This window comes from Drosophila miranda, chromosome 2 (assembly GCF_003369915.1).
Source record: "Drosophila miranda strain MSH22 chromosome 2, D.miranda_PacBio2.1, whole genome shotgun sequence".
Classification (NCBI taxonomy): Eukaryota; Metazoa; Arthropoda; class Insecta; order Diptera; family Drosophilidae; genus Drosophila; species Drosophila miranda.
The window spans coordinates 21,718,775-21,728,736 of NC_046675.1; the positions used below are offsets into that span (position 1 = coordinate 21,718,775).

General features: G+C 35.8%; 5 non-coding genes across 5 annotated transcripts; all 5 read left to right on the plus strand.

Moving 5' to 3' along the window:
• Positions 1-220: 220 nt before the first annotated feature.
• Trnak-uuu lies at positions 221-293 on the plus strand. The gene has a single exon. It is a non-coding gene; the product is annotated as a tRNA-Lys (tRNA).
• Positions 294-451: 158 nt separating this feature from the next.
• Positions 452-524, plus strand: Trnak-uuu. Its single transcript has one exon. It is a non-coding gene; the product is annotated as a tRNA-Lys (tRNA).
• Positions 525-8,369: 7,845 nt separating this feature from the next.
• Positions 8,370-8,442, plus strand: Trnak-uuu. Its single transcript has one exon. It is a non-coding gene; the product is annotated as a tRNA-Lys (tRNA).
• Positions 8,443-8,600: 158 nt separating this feature from the next.
• Positions 8,601-8,673, plus strand: Trnak-uuu. The gene has a single exon. It is a non-coding gene; the product is annotated as a tRNA-Lys (tRNA).
• A 918-nt stretch (positions 8,674-9,591) lies between these two features.
• On the plus strand, positions 9,592-9,664 carry Trnak-uuu. The gene has a single exon. It is a non-coding gene; the product is annotated as a tRNA-Lys (tRNA).
• Positions 9,665-9,962: the final 298 nt, after the last annotated feature.

Consider the following 9,962-nt stretch of genomic DNA (forward strand, 5'->3'; position numbering starts at 1 on the left):
TCAAATGGAAATTTCAACTATGAAACCACAAAAACCATACAAATATAATGACAAAACAAAACAAAACCAATATGTAAACATGTATGAATATGGCATAAAAAAATAAAAACTATTTTAAAATGTACCACCAGATATCATCTTATTCCTGATCAAGGCTTTGTTTGGGATGCTGGGGTGGGCATTATTCTGAGAAGAAGGCGATGGCGGGGGTGGCCCAAGTGCCCGGGTAGCTCAGTCGGTAGAGCATTGGACTTTTAATCCAAGGGTCCAGGGTTCAAGTCCCTGCTCGGGCGATTTATTTTTGCTTGCTCTTAATCATTGCAGCCTGAAAATTTAGTTATTATTCTCGATTTAGAGAAATACTTTTTCAAACTAAAAATACTTGTTCCACGTCATCAGAATGAGATAAGAACGTTGGTTTTGTTAGTACTTTGGCAAGCGTTTGTTGAATGCCCGGGTAGCTCAGTCGGTAGAGCATTGGACTTTTAATCCAAGGGTCCAGGGTTCAAGTCCCTGCTCGGGCGATTTAACTTTTATCTTTTTTTCAGTTTATTTGACATTTTATTTTGTTTAGTTTCTAAAATTCACAATTTTCTATTATATATTCGTTAAAAAGTTTGTCTTTCACTTAACGAGAATGAACTGCTTGTATATTATGTGCAAGAACCACTAATATTTATGGTTGGAAAATATGGTTGGCAGCAGTTCGCTATCGATAGAGCAGTTCACTACTGAACTGCTTATATGCAAACAAAGCATGCAATCTACAACGACTTTCCGCCGACAGAGCAGTTCATTAGTCGCTAAGGCAGTTTTAATAAAAGCCAAATCAATAAAAGTGACACATAGTGCAATGTTAGACATCAGAGCTCCGACTGGAAGGTTGGCATCTTCTGTAATCACGCTTCTGTGAGGTCAGATTGTGGGATGGCCTGAGGCTGGGAATCACTGTGTAACGGACCAGCTCATGTTGACGGAACGTCCGCACTAAGCTTGCCATCAATATGGGTGCCATGGAGGAGTCCGCGGCATTCAGGTTGGCTAAGGAGGGATGAACCGGGCCAGGGGTGAAAACCAGCAGCCAAGAGTTCCCGTGGTAGGCAGTAGTGGGATAGCGTACCGGAGTGAACTGCCGTTTCCAGCCCACCAACATGGTTGGACCACAATCTTTTGCTACTCCAAATTTTTATTTTCTTTTTTCAAAGTCTATTTTTATTATTTTCCCAGAAAAATTAAAGCGAAGAAAGAAATCGAGTGTTTCGTCCAATCTTTATCCCACCCCTTCACTTCAAGATTAAACGGTTACAACGCTTACTACTCCTGCAGCTAATCGAACAAATATAATTATGGTAACAACAATGACACTCTCTCATCTCCCCATGCGGCCATGGCTTATGTATTATTTTAGGGATTTATTAAACAAATACTTTTAAATTACGATTACGATACGTAAAATGAGTATATGGGTGTAAATTGATGTGTGTAACGTCCAGAAGGAAGCGTTTCAGACCCCATAAATACATTCCTGATCAGCATCTATAGCCGAATTGATTAAGCCATGTCTGTCTGTCTGTCCCTATGAGCGCCTAGAGCATAAGGAAAAAATTCAACATACAGCCCCAATTTTACGATATTTCGGGTTTTCGCAATGAAAATCAAAAAAGTTGATACGCCATTATTTGAGGTTCTAATAGATTAGTTTATTTTAATTTTACAACAATAAGAACAAAAACATAACAAATTCATGGGAAAAAAGTCTACATACAGCCTCTATGCTTTTGTATTTTAGTTTCAAATTCATCTTAATATTAATACTTATTATATGTATTTTTAATACTTGGTTGGTCCACCATTGGCATCTATTACAGCCTGTTGTGGGCGGAACTTCGACCCAAGCTCGAATAAAGGCGGTTTCTAAAATGTCCCAAAGATGTTCGATTGGGGTGGTGAACGAAGCTGTCTTGGGGCACAATACAGCAACCAATCCCGCACAACATATGCGGAGTGCTTTGGTTCATTGTCCTGCTGGAAGATCCAACTGCTTCCCAGGCTCAGTGTATCCACCGATGGTTTCAAATCGTCCAATATCTTCTTAAACTGGAAGCGATCCATATTCCATTCCAAAAAACCAAGTTGCGACGCCATAGCGTCCCAAACCATTACACTACCGCCTCCATGCTTGACGGAAATCAATGGTTTCTTTCGTGGAACTCGGCTCTTGAAACCATCCTTGTGCGAAAAATTGGCAATTGATTTCGGGTGCACAATGACTTCTGAATTCTTTTCGATGTGTTCCGACCATTTTGGTGCACTTATCTTCTGGTTTTTAATGACTTCCTTGAGGCTGCTTCTCTCGTCGCGACTCGATAGCTTCTTTGGCCTTCCTGATCTCTTCTTTTCCGTGGAATTGTTGCTGTTGTTATTCCGCATGATGGTCTGGACGGTGGATCGACTTAATTTGACTATATGATAGGCTGATAATCAAATTTCGCACAAAAGACTGTATTTCCTTCCTTTTTTCCATTTTTTTTTTTTTTTTTTTAAAAAGAGTAATAATAAGACCCAATACACAAACTTGATAGGCAACGAGCTAGGCGTCAAAATAGTCGGGGATTTCCCTTTTTTACCACCTATTTCTAGGAATATTAAAGGGAATTCCCTCGCAGTATGTAGACTTTTTTCCGTTAACATTTTATTTTCTGTCCTAGTAACTTTAGTATACATAATTATACCCGATACTCAAAATGAGTATTGGGGTATATTAGATTTGTGGTAAAAGTGGATGTGTGTAACGTCCAGATGGAATCGTTTCCGACCCCATAAAGTATATATATTCTTGATCAGCATCAATAGCCGAGTCGATTGACCCCTGTCTGTCTGTCCGTCTGTCCGTCCGTCCGTCCGTCCGTCTGTCCGTCCCCTTCAGCGCCTAGTGCTCAGAGACTATAAGAGCTAGAGCAACGATGTTTTGGATCCAGACTTCTGTGATATGTCACTGCTACAAAAATATTTCAGAACTTCGCCCCGCCCACTTCCGCCCACACAAAACACGAAAATTTGTGGCATCCACATTTTTAAAGATACGATAAAACCAAAAACGCAGAATCGTAAAGGATGACTATATGTTCTAGAGTGTAAAATCTCAACCAGATCGTATAATTATTATAGCCAGAATCAAGAAAACAATTTCATTCTTTCTCGCTCTGTCTCTCTCTAACACACAGGTTTCATGGTCGGTTTTGCCAATTGCAAAATATGAGTTCAAGGATCTCAGAACCTATAAGAGCCAGAGCAACCAAATTTGGTATCCACACTCCTGTGATATCGGACCTTGACCGTTTCGTGTCCAAATTTCGCCACACCCCCTTCCGCCCCCGCAAAGGACGAAAATCTCTCATCCACAAATCTCAGAGACTATTAAGGCTAGAGTAACCAAATTTGGTATCCGCACTTCTGTTAGATCTCACTATAAAACGTGTATCTCAAAATTTCGCCCATCCCCCTTCCGCCCACACAAAGGACGAAAATCTGTTGCATCCACAATATTGCACATTCGAGAAAACTAAAAACGCAGAATCATAGATAATGACCATATCTATCAGATTGCTGAATCTGGATCAGATCGGATCATTTTGTAGCCAAACGCAAGAAATCAATTTGCAGTGGCTACGCAGCGCCCGACGTCACGCTCAGACTGATTTTCTGTCTCTCTCGCACGCACTCTTTGTCGTGTCGTTTAATATTAGCGGCGTCTGCCGGAGGAGAGCCATACTGACTATGTATCGGGTATAAATGTAGAGTTGCGGTCTCCGCAGCAACTCACAACGTTCCCCCTCGTTTGAGTTTTATTTTAAGCAAAAACAATAAAAATCTAAAATAATAATTATTCAATAAAAATCAAAAATTATAATTATTAAATAAAAATCAAGAATAATAATTATAAAAATAATTATTCAATAAAAATCAAAAATAATAATTATTCAATAAAAATCAAGAATAATAATTATAATAACAATTATTCAATAAAAATCAAGAATAACAATTATTCAAAAAAAAATAATAAATAACAATTATAATAACAATTGTTTAATAAAAATCAAAAACAACAATTATTCAATAAAAATCAAGAATAACAATTATTCAATAAAAATCAAGAATAACAATTATAATAACAATTATTCAATAAAAATCAAAAATAACAATTATTCAATAAAAATCAAGAATAACAATTATAATAACAATTATTAAAAAAAAATTAAGAATAACAATTATAATAACAATTATTCAATAAAAATCAAAAATAACAATTATAATAACAATTATTCAATAAAAATCAAGAATAACAATTATAATAACAATTATTCAATAAAAATCAAAAATAACAATTATTCAATAAAAATCAATAATAACAATTATAATAACAATTATTCAATAAAAATCAAAAATAACAATTATTCAATCAAAATCAAGAATAACAATTATTCAATAAAAATCAAGAATAACAATTATAATAACAATTATTAAAAAAAAAATTAAGAATAACAATTATAATAACAATTATTCAATAAAAATCAAAAATAACAATTATAATAACAATTATTCAATAAAAATCAAAAATAACAATTATTCAATCAAAATCAAGAATAACAATTATAATAACAATTATAATAACAATTATTAAAAAAAAAATCAAAAATAACAATTATTCAATCAAAATCAGGAATAACAATTATAATAACAATTATTCAATAAAAATCAAGAATAACAATTATTCAATCAAAATCAAGAATAACAATTATAATAACATTTATAATAACAATTATTCAAAAAAAATCAAAAATAACAATTATTCAATCAAAATCAAGAATAACAATTATAATAGCAATTATTCAATAAAAATCAAGAATAACAATTATAATAACAATTATTAAAAAAAATTAAGAATAACAATTATAATAACAATTATTCAATAAAAATCAAAAATAACAATTATAATAACAATTATTCAATAAAAATCAAGAATAACAATTATAATAACAATTATTCAATAAAAATCAAAAATAACAATTATTCAATAAAAATCAAGAATAACAATTATAATAACAATTATTCAATAAAAATCAAAAATAACAATTATAATAACAATTATTCAAAAAAAATCAAGAATAACAATTATAATAACAATTATTCAATAAAAATCAAGAATAACAATTATTCAATAAAAATCAAGAATAACAATTATTCAATAAAAATCAAGAATAACAATTATAATAACAATTATTAAAAAAAAAAATAAAAAATAACAATTATAATAACGATTATTCAAAAAAAAACAAGAATAACAATTATATTAACAATTATTCAATAAAAATAAAAAATAACAATTATTCAATAAAAATCAAGAATAATAATTATAATAATAATTATACAATAAAAATCAAAAATAATAATTATTCAATAAAAATCAAGATACTTAAAATGAGTGTAGGCGTACATACATATATTAGATTTGTGGTGAAAATGGATGTGTATAACGTCCAGGGGGATTGTTTCCGAGCCCATAAAGTATATATATTCTTGATCAGCATCAATAGCCGAGTCGATTGAGCCCCGTCTGTCTGTCCGTCCCTATAAGCGCCTAGGGCTTAAAGATTATAAGAGCTAGAGCAGCGACATTTTGTATCCAGACTTCTGTAATATGTCATTCATATGTCAATTCAGAATCGTAGACTATGACTATATCTTCTTGACTAGATCTGAACCACATCGTATCAATATTATAGCCAGAATAAAGAAAACAATTTCATTCCCACTCGCTCTGCCTCTTTCATGGTCGGCTGTGCATATCGCTGAAAATTAGCGCCTAGATCTCAGAGACCATAAAAGCTAGAGCAACCAAATTTGGTATCCACACTCCTGTTAGATCTTACTCTTACAAGTTTATTTCAAAGTTTTCCCCCACCCCCTTCCGACCCCACAAAAGACGAAAATCTGTGGCCTCCACAATTTTTAAGACAAGAGAATATTAAGAACGCACAATCCATATCTACCAGATTGCCGAATCTGGATCAGATCACTACGCAGCGCCCGACGAAACGTTCTGACTTATTTTCTGTCTCCCTCGCACGCAATCTTTGTCGTTCTATGTTAGTGCCGTCTGACGTAGGAGAGCCATACTGTCTAAGTATCGGGTATAAATGTAGAGTTGTGGTCGCAGCAGCAACTCACAACGTTCCCCCTCGTTTTCTCAGCAAATGTTTCAATCCTATATCTTTAAGTCTTAGTGCTTAGAAATCTGCATGTTCCGGGAAAATCTCCCATAGTAACCAATCCAATGTATTAAGCACAGTATATAAGTATATAAGGAAGGGAAAATCATTAATAAAATGCATAATTTCGACAACGAATTTTTTATCTTGAGGTGCCATTTTACAATATTAACATTTTATGTGTCAGCCAGGCAGCCAGTCTACCAGCCAGCAAATACGATAAGAAAAACCATAGCTTTGAAGAGATTCTTAGAACAAAATGAGCGGGAACGTTGTGAGCAGCGGCACAGGGCCTACAACACCAAGTTGTATAGGATCTATAATATTTGACCTTGAAGGCCATGAAAGGTATTGAATCATAGATCAAGTGTTATTTCTCATTTTTATTAAAATAAATTATAGCGAGGGATAACGTTGTGAGTTGCTGCTGCGACCGCAACTCTACATTTATATAAGAATGAAAGGGAAAGCTGGCCCATTGAGGGAGCAGTGGTTAACAGCAGTAACGGAAGATCAACAGCAGATGGACAGCAGATCAACAGCAGTGATAACAGCAGAAGATGAACAGCTGATAAGCAGCAACAGCAGAGAAGAAGGGAAACCGAGAAAGTCAGTCGAAAGAGAGAACACCAGCATACGGACGCGACTCAAGCAGCAGCAGAAAATCAGCAGAAATAAGCCGTAACCTTAGGAACTTTTGTAATCACAAATTCCAGAGCACCGCGATAATAATACGAATAAACAATACTCTAAATAATATCTTACATTTACACCCGATACTTTGTCAGTATGGCTCTCCTCCGGCAGACTCCGCATACATTTAGCGACAAAGAGTGCGGGCGAGAGAGACAGAAAATCAGTCAGAACTAGCCACTGAAAGTTTATTTGTTCCTTTTGGTTATAACAATAATCCGGTCTGATCCAGATTCGGCAGTCTGGATACAAAATATCGTTGCTCTAGCTCTTATAGTCTCTGAGCCCTAGGCGCTCATCGGGACGGACAGACAAACATGGCTCTATCGACTCGGCTATTGATGATGATCAAGAATAAAAATAATTTATGGGGTCGGAAACGCTTCCTTCTGGACTACACACACATCCAGTTTAGCCACAAATTGGGGTCAGAAAAAATTTGTTTTTGCACGCTGTTCGGTAAAAGACCATCTCAAGAGATTATGAAAGAATTATCGTATTCTTAAACACTTCAGCATCTAAAATCGGTTCAAAATGGCATAAGATATTAGAAGTCAAATTATTCAGTCGGTAGGTACCGATATCACCACTTTTGACACTAAACATTTTTAATTGATAAACGGAGTTTGGTGGGAAAGCATGACAAATGATCGTCGCAAAAACCGAGCAAGATTGGTCAGGCATATTTTTTTAAACTTTGTTATTGGATTGTGTAATGATACATTCAAAAAATTTGATTTTTCCAGGGATGGGTTCTATTAGCTAAAATAATATTTATCAATAGTGGAAATTAGGACATTGGACTGGCCGGGTAATGTTCCTGGTTTTAATCCGATCGAGAATCTTTAGCAAATCATGAAGAACAATTAATATGAAAGCAGAGACCCAAAACATTTCATACTCTGCAATATTCACAGAACAATTTTATTTCCGGATTGAAAACCTTCAATGAATTTTCCCGTACAATTCCGTACAAAACTTTATAAAACAAAGAAAATCACTTCTTTTGATTGTCCACATTTCACTGTATGCTATTGTACATATAACACGGACTAACGGACATTTTTGCATTACAAGAAACTGATATTATCGGTCACTATGATAATGAATGGCACCTTTTTCCTTACAACTCTTTTGAAATACAATGTCGTGCAGAATCCACAGTAATTGTCTGTCTTAAGATGTATTTCTTGACTATAGTGATAATCTAACCAAACATTGATGCTAGTTAACTTGTTTTTCGATTGGGTGTTTGCAGATAGAAGGGTAGGTCCTAGAAGGTAGGGTCCAGCTACAAGGTACTTAAGGAACTTAGTTCCGGAAGGTATCCTCTTCGAAGGAATAAGAACGGTTTCACAAAATCAAAGGATTCGATTTTCAGGGCCTTTTTGCACCGCAAATTTATATGCCCGGGTAGCTCAGTCGGTAGAGCATTGGACTTTTAATCCAAGGGTCCAGGGTTCAAGTCCCTGCTCGGGCGATTTATTTTTGCTTGCTCTTAATCATTGCAGTATTCATATTTAGTTATTATTCTCGATTTAGAGAAATACTTTTTCAAACTAAAAATACTTATTCCACGTCATCAAAATGAGATAAGAACGTTGGTTTTGTTAGTACTTTGGCAAGCGTTGATTGAATGCCCGGGTAGCTCAGTCGGTAGAGCATTGGACTTTTAATCCAAGGGTCCAGGGTTCAAGTCCCTGCTCGGGCGATTTAACTTTTTTCTTTTTTTCAGTTTATTTGACATTTTATTTTGTTTAGTTTCTAAAATTCACAATTTTCTATTATATATTCGTTAAAAAGTTTGTCTTTCACTTAACGAGAATGAACTGCTTGTATATTATGTGCAAGAACCACTAATATTTATGGTTGGAAAATATGGTTGGCAGCAGTTCGCTATCGATAGAGCAGTTCACTACTGAACTGCTTATATGCAAACAAAGCAGGCAATCTACAACGACTTTCCGCCGATAGAGCAGTTCATTAGTCGCTAAGGCAGTTTTAATAAAAGCCAAATCAATAAAAGTGACACATAGTGCAATGTTAGACATCAGAGCTCCGACTGGAAGGTTGGCATCTTCTGTAATCACGCTTCTGTGAGGTCAGATTGTGGGATGGCCTGAGGCTGGGAATCACTGTGTAACGGACCAGCTCATGTTGACGGAACGTCCGCACTAAGCTTGCCATCAATATGGGTGCCATGGAGGAGTCCGCGGCATTCAGGTTGGCTAAGGAGGGATGAACCGGGCCAGGGGTGAAAACCAGCAGCCAAGAGTTCCCGTGGTAGGCAGTAGTGGGATAGCGTACCGGAGTGAACTGCCGTTTCCAGCCCACCAACATGGTTGGACCGCAATCTTTTTGCTACTCCAAATTTGTATTTTGTGTGTCCTTAAGGAGCCGAAAGGATTGCAAGAAACGAAATGTCCAAATATTTTTGGTGTGACAGACATTCCTTCTTATCAAACTTTTTATTTGGATTTGTGGATTTGTTGTTTTATAATAAATTCGACTTTCAAGGAAATGTAGGCAGGTAGAATTAGAATCAAGAATGCTTTCACGCGGAAATATGTTTCGAGCGTGAGCTTTCGGCCTTACACTATATTGGCGTTGTGGCTTCCCTCCGTCACATGCCCGGGTAGCTCAGTCGGTAGAGCATTGGACTTTTAATCCAAGGGTCCAGGGTTCAAGTCCCTGCTCGGGCGACCTACTTTTTGCTTTTTTTTGCTTCAAGCGCAAATTTGTTCACATTACCGCTTGACAATGGATTGCAAAATGAAACTGGATCATATTTGTTTTTGGATACATTTAGTATGGTTCAGTTTCAACTAGTCGCACTGCGCTAACCACCGCGAAGAAAAGAAATCGTACAGCAGCAGCCAGTTGGGCCGCCAGCGTCTAATTGAACCCTCATGAAATTAGCACCTTTTATTTGCGTTTCCATTTACTTCACTGCCGACATCGTGGATATACCCAAATTGTGTGCTGTACATACACAGCTAT